General features: G+C 48.7%; 2 non-coding genes across 2 annotated transcripts; both read left to right on the plus strand.

The window, feature by feature from the left end:
* Nucleotides 1-12,883: 12,883 nt before the first annotated feature.
* On the plus strand, nt 12,884-12,956 carry trnaf-gaa (transfer RNA phenylalanine (anticodon GAA)). The gene has a single exon. It is a non-coding gene; the product is annotated as a tRNA-Phe (tRNA).
* Nucleotides 12,957-13,595: 639 nt separating this feature from the next.
* On the plus strand, nt 13,596-13,668 carry trnaf-gaa (transfer RNA phenylalanine (anticodon GAA)). Its single transcript has one exon. It is a non-coding gene; the product is annotated as a tRNA-Phe (tRNA).
* The last annotated feature ends 465 nt before the right edge of the window (nt 13,669-14,133 follow it).

A 14,133-nucleotide genomic window follows, 5' to 3' on the forward strand; every position in this document is an offset into this window, starting at 1 on the left:
CTCTCCTGCTCCTCAACCTTCGGGAATTCCAACTGGTGGACGTATTAGTGAGAGGCAGCACGGTTTTGTGAAGGGGAGGTCGTGTTTCACTAACTTGATAGAGTTTTTCGAGGAGGTCACTAAGATGATTGATGCAGGTAGGGCAGTAGATGTTGTCTATATGGACTTCAGTAAGGCCTTTGACAAGGTCCCTCATGGTAGACTAGTACAAAAGGTGAAGTCACACGGGATCAGGGGTGAACTGGCAAGGTGGATACAGAACTGGCTAGGCCATAGAAGGCAGAGGGTAGCAATGGAGGGATGCTTTTCTAATTGGAGGGCTGTGACCAGTGGTGTTCCACAGGGATCAGTGCTGGGACCTTTGCTCTTTGTAGTATATATAAATGATTTGGAGGAAAATGTAACTGGTCTGATTAGTAAGTTTGCAGACGACACAAAGGTTGGTGGAATTGCGGATAGCGATGAGGACTGTCTGAGGATACAGCAGGATTTAGATTGTCTGGAGACTTGGGCGGAGAGATGGCAGATGGAGTTTAATCCGGACAAATGTGAGGTAATGCATTTTGGAAGGGCTAATGCAGGTAGGGAATATACAGTGAATGGTAGAACCCTCAAGAGTATTGAAAGTCAAAGAGATCTAGGAGTACAGGTCCACAGGTCATTGAAAGGGGCAACACAGGTGGAGAAGGTAGTCAAGAAGGCATACGGCATGCTTGCCTTCATTGGCCGGGGCATTGAGTATAAGAATTGGCAAGTCATGTTGCAGCTGTATAGAACCTTAGTTAGGCCACACTTGGAGTATAGTGTTCAATTCTGGTCGCCACACTACCAGAAGGATGTGGAGGCTTTAGAGAGGGTGCAGAAGAGATTTACCAGAATGTTGCCTGGTATGGAGGGCATAAGCTATGAGGAGCGATTGAATAAACTCGGTTTGTTCTCACTGGAACGAAGGAGGTTGAGGGGCGACCTGATAGAGGTATACAAAATTATGAGGGGAATAGACAGAGTGGATAGTCAGAGGCTTTTCCCCAGGGTAGAGGGGTCAATTACTAGGGGGCATAGGTTTAAGGTGAGAGGGGCAAGGTTTAGAGTAGATGTACGAGGCAAGTTTTTTACGCAGAGGGTAGTGGGTGCCTGGAACTCACTACCGGAGGAGGAAGTGGAAGCAGGGACGATAGGGACATTTAAGGGGCATCTTGACAAATATATGAATAGGATGGGAATAGAAGGATACGGACCCAGGAAGTGTAGAAGATTGTAGTTTAGTCGGGCAGTATGGTCGGCACGGGCTTGGAGGGCCGAAGGGCCTGTTCCTGTGCTGTACATTTCTTTGTTCTTTGTTTGGTCTAGGAAGTGCATCATTCCCTCCTTCCCTTCCGGGGGCTGAGCCTTATACAGCCTCTCATAAAATGCCTTAAACACCCCGTTCACCCTCTCCGCTCCCCGTTCCATCTCACCCTCCTCGTCCCTAACCCCTCCAATCTCCCTCGCCGCCCCCCTCTTCCTCAGTTGTTGGGCCAGTAACCGGCTCGCCTTCTCTCCGTACTCATACTGCACTCCCTGTGCCTTCCTCCATTGTGCCTCCGCCTTGCCCGTGGTCAACAAATCAAATTCCGTGTGCAACCTTCGCCTTTCCCTGTATAGTCCTTCATCCGGGGCCACCGCATACTGCCTATCCACCCTCAAAATTTCTCTCAACAATCTCTCCCTCTCTTTGCTTTCTTGTTCCCCCTTATGGGCCCTTATGGAAATCAGTTCCCCTCTGACCACCGCCTTCAGTGCTTCTCAGACCACTCCCACCTGAACTTCTCCATCGTCATTAATCTCCAGATACCTTTCGATACATCTCCTTACCCTTACACACACACCCTCGTCCGCCAACAATCCCATATCTAATCTCCACAGTGGGTGCTGTTCCTTTTCCTCTCCTACTTCCAGATCTACCCAATGTGGGGCATGGTCCGAAATGGCTATAGCCGAGTACTCCATCCCGGCCACCTTCGGGATCAGCGCCCTTCCCAGGACAAAGAAGTCTATCCGAGAATACACCTTGTGGACATGGGAGAAGAAGGAGAACTCTTTACTCCTAGGCCTAGTAAATCTCCAGGGGTCCACTCCTCTCATCTGCTCCATATAGTCCTTGAGCACCTTGGCTGCTGCTGGCCTCCTCCCGGTCCTAGACCTGGACCGGTCCAACCCTGGATCCAGCACCGTATTGAAGTCTCCCCCCATTACCAACTTTCCCGCCTCCAGGTCCGGGATACGCCCCAGCATACGCTTCATGAAGTTGGCATCATCCCAGTTCGGGGCATATACGTTCACCAGAACCACCGCCTCACCTTGCAATCTGCCACTCACCATCACGTATCTACCCCCACTGTCCGCCACTATGGTCCACGCCTCAAACAACACCCGTTTCCCCACTAATATTGCCACCCCTCTATTTTTCGCATCCAAGTCCGAGTGAAATACCTGTCCCACCCATCCTTTTCGTAATCTGACCTGATCCGCCAGTTTCAGATGCGTCTCCTGCAGCATGACCACATCTGCCTTTAATTTCTTTCGGTGCGCAAGTACCCTTGCCCTCTTAATCGGCCCATTCAGCCCTCTCACGTTCCACGTGATCAACCGGGTTGGGGGCTCTTTACCCCCCCCCCCCTCGTCGACTAGCCATCCCCTTTTTTAGACCAGCTCCTCACCCGGTTCCCACGCACCCACTTGTCCCCCCAACGGTGTCCTCCTGTCCCAACCATCCCATCCCGTAGCAGCTCCCCCTTCCCCTTAACAGCAGCAACCCAGTTACCCCCCCCCCCCCCCCACCCTGCCCGCTAGATCTCCCTCTAGCGTGATTGCTCCCCCCATGTTGCTTCCAGAAGTCAGCAAAATCTGGCTGACCTCGGCTTCCCCCGTTTATCCTCAGCCTCCCATTGTGTAAGGCTCCCTCCTTCCCGCCACAATTACCATAGCGCGGGAGCAAAGCCCGCGCTTCCCACTCGGCCCCGCCCCTAATGGTGCAGCTCCCTCTCTCCTTCCCCCTCCCCTTCCCCACCGGCGCCCACAGTTCACCATACCCCCCCCCCATCGAGGGGAAAGAGAAAAATTTCCCCCCCCTTCCGATTCCCAGTCCCACGCAATCACACCACTACTTTATTACAAAAGTGCTTTCTCTCTCCAGTCTAGTCCAGCTTCTCCTCTTCAATGAATGTCCACGCCTCTTCTGCCGTCTCGAAGTAGTGGTGTTTCCCTTGATGTGTAACCCACAGTCTCGCCGGCTGCAGCATACCAAATTTAACTTTCTTTCTATGGAGCACCGCCTTGGCCCGATTGAAACTCGCCCTCCTTCTCGCCACCTCCGCACTCCAATCCTGGTACACGCGGATCACCGCGTTCTCCCACCTGCAGCTCCGTGTCTTTTTCGCCCATCTCATGACCATCTCCCTGTCTTTATAGCGGTGAAACCTCACCACTATAGCTCGAGGTATTTCTCCCGCCTTCGGTCTTCTCGCAAGGACTCAGTATGCTCCCTCCACTTCCAAGGGGCCCGTCGGGGCCTCCGGTCCCATTAAGGAATGAAGCATCGTGCTCACATATGCCCCGACGTCCGCTCCCTCTGCACCTTCGGGAAGACCCAAAACTCTTAGGTTCTTCCTCCTTGAGCTATTTTCCAGGGCTTCCAGCCTCTCCATACACCTCTTATGCAGTGCCTCGTGTGTCTCTGTCTTCACCACCAGGCCCTGTATTTTGTCCTAATTTTTGGCAGCCTTTACTTTCACGCCACGAAGCTCCAATTCTTGGGTCTTCTGCGCCTCCTTTAGCCCCTCAATTGCCTGCAGCATCGGGGCCAGCACCTCCTTCTTTAGCTCCTCAACACATCTCCGAAGGAACTCTTGCTGTTCCGGGCCCCATACCAAATGGCCTCCCTCCGCCACCATCTTGCTTCGTGCTTCCCTTCCTTGCCGCTGCTCCAGAGGATCCTCTGCAATCCAGCCACTATTATCTCCTTTCTTCATGTACATCCGGGGGGATTCCCTTCTGTTTCACCGCACAATGGGTTTAGCCGTCAAAAATTGCCGTTGGGGCTCCCAATAAGAGCCCAAAAGTCCGTTCAAATGGGAGGTGCCGAAACGTGCGACCTAGCTGGTGATCGCCGCACCCGGAAGTCCACCAACCCTGTCAACCTGGGTGGCAACTTTGAGGGATCTATGTGCGTGGACCCCAAGATCCCTCTGTTCCTCCACACTTCCAAGAATCCTGCCTTTAACCCTGTATTCAGCATTCAAATTCGACCTTCCAAAATGAATCACTTCACATTTATCAAGGGTGAACTCCATCTGCCACTTCTCAGCCCAGCTCTACATCCTGTTAATGTCCTGTTGTAACTTATAACAACCCTCAACACTATCTACAGATCCCCCAACCTTTGTGTCTTCGGCAAACTTGCTAACCCACCCTTCCACTTCCTCATCCAAGTCATTTATAAAAATCACAAAGAGCAGAGGTCCCAGAACAGATCCTTGCAGGACACGACTGGTCACCGACCTCCAGGCGGAATACTTTCCATCCACTACCACTCGCTGTCTTATTTCGGCCAGCCAATTCTGTATCCAGACAGCCAAATTTCCCTGTATCCCATGCCCTCTAACTTTCTGAATGAGCCTACCATGGGGAACCTTATCAAATGCCTTACTGAAATCCATATACACCACATCCACTGCCCGACCTTCATCAATATGTCTCGTCACATCCTCTCAGAATACAATGAAGCTTATGAGGCATGACTTGTCCCTCACAAAGCCATGCTGACTATCTTTAATCAAACTATGTTTTTCTAAATAATCATAATCATAAATCCTATCTCTATGAAGATGAACGGCAGGACTCATCCGATGATGAGGATGCGATGGGAGGGGGAGGATGGGCAGGACATGGCGCCCAGGCAGGCACAGGAGGCGGCACGACGCATGAGCCTGGGCAACGGGCACGGGGGGTTCTGATCGCCTCCAGGTTCACCAACTTGGGAGGGGTGTAAACTGGCCAGGGGCATGGACACCTCATCCCACACCACCCCAGCCCCCTCCCCCGGTACATCAGGATTGGAGGCGGCCTGCTGTGATTCCCGCCCTGTGACGTAGGTCCCCGTTGGCGGCCATCTTCAGGGGCAACCGGACCTGGATGGGTGTCCCAGGTGGCGTGGTGCCAACTCGGCATCCATGAAACTGCTCTCCTCGCTGCCATCTTGTTGGCTAGGATGGTGGGTATGGGGAGTGAAGTGTGTATCCTCGGCGGCAGCTTGTCAGCCTCCTGAGTGTCAATCTCGGACCGGGCGAATCCCGCACCTTTTCTCATTTGGAATCGCTTGAGTTCCACGCCAGCCCCTTAACAGTAGCGGAATCGGTCCGGGTGCGCCGCCAGTTTTGCTGTCGTGGAACCACGAATCCTGCGCCGACGTCAACACTTAGTCTCAGGAACGGAGAATCTCGCCGCTTGTGTTTACCGCACGCTTTTCATGCAATCAGGGTAACCCAAAGCGCTTCATCGCCATTGATACACTTTTGAGGTGCAATCATTGATGTCATGTCGGAAACACAGCAGCCGATTTGTGCAGAGTAAGCCAGATACTCTGGTGTTTTAATGGGAAGAGTAGAGATGGGCAGTTAGTGCACTCCTGCACCAGGCACAACAGAGCCAGAGAGTGGAAGACAAAAAAGGAGGTCATTTAGTCTGTCGTACCTCTTTGAAAAAGCTGTCTAATCTAATTCCACATTCCAGCAGTTTAGCAGCTGCCATTTATACAAGGGGTAACGTGCAGCAGAGCTCATCACTGTCCCAGGCAGCAGGGGGAGAGAACGTTAAAGTATTTATATCACGGGCTGGCAGTGATGTAATTTGGACACTCCTTTTACAGGCCGTTAGAAGAGAAGGTTTTACACACAGCAAACTCAAACCAAGATAAATATTTGTCTCTTCTGAATTTCTATCCTGGGGTTACTCCCTTTACCGGCACTTAGAAAGAAAGGATTTGAAGACAGGAATGCAAAATCTTTTCCGTGTGGGATATTTTAGAGCAGTCATGTTGGTCAGTGTCTCTGAACTCTGTCTCACTATCTCAGCAATGTAAGTGGATTGCAGGTTGCAGTGAGTGTTAGGACTATATTCTCTGCACATTCGCCCTCCCACTTGTGCCACTCTGAGCTCCAGGCTGCAGATTCCTGAAGAATTGCCATTGAATTTCTGCATGTGTGGATGGGTATAGGCGGTCATCTTGCTCAGCCAATTGTACTACTAATAATAATCTTTATTGGTGTTACAATTCATCTAACAAATCTTTCGGGACGTGTGGGGGGGGTGGGGACCGGAGCATCCGGAGGAAACCCACACAGCCACGGGGAGAACGTGCAGACTTCGCACAGACAGTGACCTAATTGAACCCAGGCCCTGGCGCTGTGGAGCAACAGTGCTAACCACTGTGCTACCATGCCGTCCAGATACAGCCCACACAGTCACAGTCATAGAGTCAGAGAGTTTGACAGCACAAAAAGCGGTCCTTCGGCCCATTGGATCTGTGTCAGCCATCAAGCACCGATCTACTCTAATCCCATTTTCCAGCACTTAGTCTGTAGCCTTGTGTGCGATGATGTTCTAAGTGCTGGTTTAAATGCTTCTTCAATGTTGTGAGGGTTCCCGCCTCGACCACCCTTTCAGACAGCGAGTTCCTGATTCACACCATCCTCTGGGAGAAAAGGCTTTTCTTGAAATTCCGCCTAAATCTCCCGCCCTTTACCTTAAATCTATAACCCCTGAAAATTGACCATCTACTAAAGGGGAAAGTTCCTTTCTACCCACGCTATCTATATCCTTCCATGCAAATTTTAACAGGAGATACAAAGGATTTAGAAGTTTTTGGCATACCAAGGGTAATACAGAATGCAGTGTGCCGGCACTTAAATAAATAAGTCACAGATGTCTACAAGTGGCTGTTAATTCCTTAAATACACATGAGACCAATTAAATATACAGGTATAACTACTTGACTTGAAAAGGACCCCAATCATATTATATATGTGTTAAACCTAAACTGTCAGCACGGCAACGGAGGGTTCGCAATCCTGCAGGATTGTCCTGAAAGTTCCAGGAATTAAAGCTCAATTTCCAGAATACTGCTCCACGCAAATCATAGAGGCATTAAAAAAAAATTTGTTACAAAATTATGGGAGATGGGAAGAAAAGGCTGTTTGATCTTTAAGAACCATTCCGTCATCTGGGACAAAGCAGCAACACCTCAAAGATTCATTGCCTCCACCACAAACGCACAGTGGCAGCAGTGTGTGGCTCTCCACTCAGCAAGGTGCACTGCAGCAACTCGCCGAAGCTCCTTCGACAGCACCTTCCAAACCCGCAAACTCTACCACCTAGAAGGACAAGGACACCACCACCTGCAAGTTCCCCTCCAAGCCACACACCATCCCGACTTGGAAAAATATCATAATTTCTTTACTGTGGGAGTACCTGCACCACATGGACTATAGCTGTCAAAGAAGCTGCCTCACCACCATCTTCTCAAGGGCAATTAAGAATGGGCAATTAATGGTGATCTTGCCGGTGACAACCACAACCTGTGAAATAATTTTTTTTTAAAAATCCAATCGGGTAATGAAGTGCATTTTGATTTTCCAATTGGATATGGGAAAGCATGGCAACGTGAGGATGGTTAACTTCAGGAGTCAGTAGCAGAAGAGTAGGGGGGGAGTAGTGGAGGTGGAAAGTCAGGCGAAGAAACCTCCAACGATACATCCAGCCAAAGTTGGTAACCTTAATGTAATGTCAATGCTGTTGATGATGTATTTGATTGCGACTTAACGAAGGACTAAGGCAATAGAGGTTGACTGTTGAATGCTGGTATTGGATTATTCCTTTCTCCATCGCCAGTAATTGTCGGGGAAAGAATATTTTGTTTCCTACCCTAGCCAAAGAGCTTGGGTTTACAGGTTTGTCTTGAAATGCTATTGGCCAAATTCTCTGCTGATCCACAATCTAAACATTGAAGCCTTGAGAAATTTTAACTATGAGACCATAATTCCTCAACCCAAGCGGTTGTTCAACACTCTCAGTTTTGCTACAAGAAAAGCTATACCATGGAATAATGGTTGAGAAGGTAGTCAAGAAGGCATACGGCATGCTTGCCTTCATTGGCCGGGGCATTGAGTATAAGAATTGGCAAGTCATGTTGCAGTTGTATAGAACCTTAGTTAGGCCACACTTGGAGTATAGTGTTCAATTCTGGTCGCCACACTACCAGAAGGATGTGGAGGCTTTAGAGAGGGTGCAGAAGAGATTTACCAGAATGTTGCCTGGTATGGAGGGCATAAGCTATGAGGAGCGATTGAATAAACTCGGTTTGTTCTCACTGGAACGAAGGAGGTTGAGGGGCGACCTGATAGAGGTATACAAAATTATGAGGGGCATAGACAGAGTGGATAGTCAGAGGCTTTTCCCCAGGGTAGAGGGGTCAATTACTAGGGGGCATAGGTTTAAGGTGAGAGGGGCAAAGTTTAGAGTAGATGTACGAGGCAAGTTTTTTACGCAGAGGGTAGTGGGTGCCTGGAACTCACTACCGGAGGAGGTAGTGGAAGCAGGGACGATAGGGACATTTAAGGGGCATCTTGACAAATATATGAATAGGATGGGAATAGAAGGATACGGACCCAGGAAGTGTAGAAGATTGTAGTTTAGTCGGGCAGTATGGTCGGCACGGGCTTGGAGGGCCGAAGGGCCTGTTTCTGTGCTGTACATTTCTTTGTTCTTTGTTCTTTGTTAAAACAAGTGCAGAGAGCAGAAGGGCAGCTAGTTAAGGAAACTAGAGAAATGAAACAAGTATTCAAGAATATAGAATTGCTACAGTGCAGATGGCGACCATTTGGCCCATCGAGTCTGCACCAACCTTCTGAAAGAGCACTCCGCGCAATCCCGTAACCCCACCTAACCTGCGCATCCCTGGACATTAAGGGGCAATTGTTTTTAGCATAGCTAGTCCACCTTACGTGACCATCCTTGGAATGTGTGAGGAAACGAAAGCACCAGCCATGGTATAGCTGGAGTTAAGTGACAGAGACCAAGGTATCGTTCATGAGAATTCAAGGAAGAGTAAACAAAGTGTTCCGAGTTAAAGAGAGAATTGGAGTAACCAGATTTAAAGTGGGTCAACAGCCTTCAATAGTAAAACAAATGGCTGACGCTATTTTAATACAGGTTGGCAATCGCGAGTTAAAGCATTGTGAGCAGTTTGCATAGCAGTCAAGACAAAGAAATCCTAAAGGGGTTGATGTGAAATCCTGGTCTGAATTCCCTGTTAAAAGTGGAGCAGAAGCTTTGTTTAAAAGTGTCATTTGGAAAACCTGGCCTGGATTTCAGAATGCAAACCACAAAGTGAAAGCATACTCATGAGAGAAGATTTGAAAGTGTGTTTCAGGGAGTGGAGTTTGGAAACACTCACGTGAAAATCATCTGGGGGGTTTCTGAGGAGATATCCACAGACATTCACTTGAGGTTTCAGAGTGGAGAGTGCATTTGACCACAGTCATATTGTTTTGCTTTAAAGGGATTTTGTGTTCAAGAGACCATTGTAGAATAGGATTTACATTACGATGCATGTTAATCTTAAAGCCTGTGTGTATTTGCTAGGCTAAGGAGGGGGGGGGGGGGGAGTAAAGGAGTATTGTCTTATAATCTAACTTTTCATGTTTAATAAATGTTTTTTTCCTTATTGTTAAAATAATAGAGGTCCTGTGACTTTGTTCCTCCACGTGTTATAAAAAAGTAAAAGTTCTGCACAGCGGGATTCTCCATTCCTGAGACTAAGTGTTGATGCCAGTTCAGGATTCGTGGACTTCCACGACAGCAAAACTGGCGCCGCACCTGGACCGATACAGCTATTTTTAAAGGGCTATCACCATGGTCGCATGGAACACAATCGATTCCAATGAAAAATGGTGCCGGATTTGCCGGGTCCAAGATTGATACTTAGGAGGCTGACACAGCGCATATACACACTTCAATTCCCACACACACCATCCCAGCCAACAAGATGGCAGCGAGGGGAGCGGCACCCTGTTTAACGGAGGCCGAGCTGGAGACCCTCCTGGGCGCGGCGGGGGAGAGAGGGTTGACCCTGTACCCCGGGCCGGGAAGGAGGCTGCCAGCCGCCACCATTCGCTATGCTGGAGCTATGAAGCAATTGTGCTATCCACAATGCTACTGTCCATGCATCGATACACGCAAGGGAGAGAGGATGGGATTGGAAGAAATTGGGTGGAAGGAGCCTCAGATGGAGGAGCATGGACTCAGGCTTGGGCCATTGGGCCAAACGTCCGGTTGCTGTGCTGTGGGATGTTGTGATATATGTGTCAGAAAGCCAGCTGAATGCACACATAACCTGCCGGATCCCTGCCACTGCATGTGAACCGGAATTGGCCCAGAAAGGTCACGGCTACCTTTCTCTCCTTTATTCCATGCTGCAGTTGGAGTCTCACTGGAAATGGCGAAGGATGATTGAACTTTGGAGCAGTGGAAAAAAAAAACGTGGCATCAGATCAGTGGAAATCACGGCTGTAATATGAGGATTTACAACCGTGCCTTAATAACTTGGCCTGCGTCAATGTTTGAAAGAATATGGTGCTTCTGAAGCTGGCAGAGTGCAAACTTAACAAGCTCTTAAAGAGAGACTGCAGTGCCATTTCAACAAGGTAGAAGGAGCTGATTTTCACGGTGTTGGTCATAGGAACTGTTCCGCGATTGACTGTTTAGCGGGCAATTGTTTGTCACTTATTCCACAACAGTGATAGAATGGGAACATTCACCATTCCGTTATCTGTGAATTAAGGAAAGCTGGAAATCTGTTGGTCTTATTGGCTCATTGTCACTCCACGCGCCCATTCACTCCTCTTCCCTGGGCACAGACCGTGGAAAAAAAACCCCAGGTTTTGATGCTGCCACAAAGGTATTTGTGTGGTTCGGCTGTTAACTTTGACATGTGGTACCATGACCTCTTGAGGGCAGAATAAATAAGCTTATTTACCTTGCAGCTGAGTTTGAATATAGAACAGTCGGCCAATTGTTCTGTGCTGAGGCATTATGACTAGATGAGCAATAATGGGTGTGCGGCAGCCACTGTTGTAATCGATGCCGCAATAGAGTCGAAGTGTGGGGGTGTGAAATTTCCATTCAACGTCCTCTTGAACCGCAAAGGGGCTGGTTTAGCACAGGGCTAAGTAGCTGGCTTTTAAAGCAGACCATAGTAGGCCAGCAGCGCGAGTTCAATTCCCGTACCAGCCTCCCCAAACAGGCGCCGGAATGTGGTGACTAGGGGCTTTTCACAATAACTTCATTTGAAGCCTACTTGTGGCAATTAGTGATTTTCATTACATATTCAAAAAGAAACTGCGCGGGTGGGAAGCAGGCAGAATGTGGCAACCCTGTGCGTGGGCGACCATCAATCTCTCCTGCGGCATGCTCAGAACCCAGATGGGCCGCATGTGGCCCCTGGACTGCAGGTTGTCCACCACTGATCAAGAGCAAATTGGTACTAATGTGCTGAATAGGCCAAATCAGGGCAACAGCTAGGCACGGATCCAAAGCAATGGAATTTGAACTCACAGTCAGACTGTTATGAGCAGACGCAAGCTGACAAGGCAAATTTCGAATTACAGACAATACTGGAGCTGACAGCCACACGCCTTAAAATAAACATGCTTGTTGTTCCAATCAGTTGCTTATATTTGATCGTGCAAAGGGAAACCACCAACCTTCTATCTTCCTGAAGTGCCCAAATCCCCAACCTCTGAGATCTGCCTGCTTTTGTGCCACCCAGTTCAGTCATAGGTACATTGGATAATACAGAACAGCAGGCGAACACTCAGCCCCTTGTGCAAGTATTGGTTTTATGAAAGAACTGTCGAACTGGGCTCATGCCTTGCTCCCTCTCCAGGAAATGTCAACTGGGACACAATAGGCAAAGCTTTCCCTTGAACTGCCTTCCCGATTTCTTCAGAGTAGCTGAGCTGATGTACTGGCAGGAGCGAGTGCGGCCTGAGGAGGGAACGATGGATCGTCGGTAAAATTGAGAAGCTGGCGATTGGCAGGGGAAATTTCGGGAGAAGGTTCGGTGTGCATCGGTGGAGGAAAAATGAGGAGAGATGCAAATTACAGAGGGTGATGAAGTGGAGAGATAGAACGCATATGCACTGTGTGAAATATAGACTTGGAAATTTGGCCAAGTAAAGTGTAGGATAGAGGATGTCCTGACATCTAAGTTCCCAGGATCAGCACGCTTAAACCATCACTTGCCTTGCCTTCTTTTCCCTGCTCAGCGATTCTACCATCTTCCCTTCTCCTTTCCACTGTAACACCCGTCCTGCAACACCACCTCAACAATCAACTTACACAAAGTGCAACAATCCAAATACCCATCACAACTGCCAAGGAAAAAGAGTCCCATTCAACGTTTAGCTTTGGGATTGTTGGTGCTTTGGGCAAGGCGGAAACCTGATCGTAGGCGATGGCAAGTGCACATTTGGGGAGAACATTGGGTATGGATCTGGCATCAGACCAAAAGACATCGCAACACAATTAGGCCATTCAGTCCATGGAGTGTGTTCTGCCATTGAATGATGGTTGATATGTGTCTCATCCTCATTTTGTTGTCTTCTCGTCATAACCCCTGATCCCTGATTAATCAAGAAGATATCTATTTGTGGCTTAACGACACCCAGTGATTTGTTTCCACAGCCTTCGGCGACAAACTGTTCAAGAGATTGACCACACTCTGGCTGAAGAAATTGCTCCTCATCTCAGTTTTCAAGGATCGTCGCTTCAATTGTGTCCTTCACCAGCTGAAATAGCTCAGTTGGGAGAGCATTAGACTGAAGATCTAATGGTCCCTGGTTCAATTCTGGGTTTTGGAATGGCTCAGGGTGCTACATTTCCTTGCTATCTGTCAAGTCGCCAGCCTTTTGCTCACATTCACATCCCTTGACTTTCAGCACGCTTAAACCATCACTTGCCTTGCCTCCTTTTCCCTGCTCAGCGTTTCTACCAACTTCACTTCTCCTTTCCACTGCAACACCCGTCCTGCAACACCACCTCAACAACCAACTTTCACAAAGTGCAACAATCCAAATACCCATCACAACTGCCAAGGAAAAAGAGTCCCATTCAACGATTAGCTTTGGGATTGTTGGTGCTTTGGGCAAGGCGGAAAATTGATCAAAGGCGATGGGAAGTGAACATTTGGGGAGAACATTGGGCATGGATCTGGCATCAGACCAAAAGACATCGCAACACAATTAGGTTATTCAGGCCATGGAGTCTGTACTGCCATTGAATGATGGCTGATATGTGTCTCATCCTTATTTTGCTGCCTGCTCCGCAAAACGCTGATCCCTGATTAATCAAGTAGATATCGATTTGTGGCTTAAAGACACCCAGTGATTTGTTTCCACAGCCTTCGGCGACAAACCTCAAGAGATTGACCACATTCTGGCTGAAGAAATTGCTCCTCATCTCAGTTTTCAAGGATCGTCGCTTCAAGGGGGTCCTTCACAGCCGAAATAGCTCAGTTGGGAGAGCGTTAGACTGAAGATCTAAAGGTCCCTCATTCAATCCCGGGTTTTGACATTGCATGTCGTTGCTCTCTGTCTCGATGCTCTGCCTCACATTCTCATCCCTTGACTTTCAGCACGCTTAAACCATTACCTGCCTTGCCTTCTTTTACCTGCTCAGCGTTTCTACCAACTTCACTTCTCCTTTCCACTGCAACACCCATCCTGCAACACCACCTCAACAATCAACTTACACAAAGTGCAATAATCCAAATACCCATCACAACTGCCAAGGAAAAAGAATCCCATTCAACGTTTAGCTATGGGATTGTTGGTGCTTTGGGCAAGGCGGAAACCTGATCAAAGGCGATGGGAAGTGCACATTTGGGGGAGAATATTGGGCATGGATCTGGCATCAGACCAAAAGACATCGCAACACATTTAGGCCATGCAGTCCATGGAGTGTGCCCTGCCATTGAATGATGGTTGATATGTGTCTCATCCTCATTTTGCTGCCTTCTCCCCATAACGCTGATCCCTG

The sequence above is a fragment of the Scyliorhinus torazame genome, chromosome 13 (genome assembly GCF_047496885.1).
Source record: "Scyliorhinus torazame isolate Kashiwa2021f chromosome 13, sScyTor2.1, whole genome shotgun sequence".
NCBI lineage: Eukaryota > Metazoa > Chordata > Chondrichthyes > Carcharhiniformes > Scyliorhinidae > Scyliorhinus > Scyliorhinus torazame.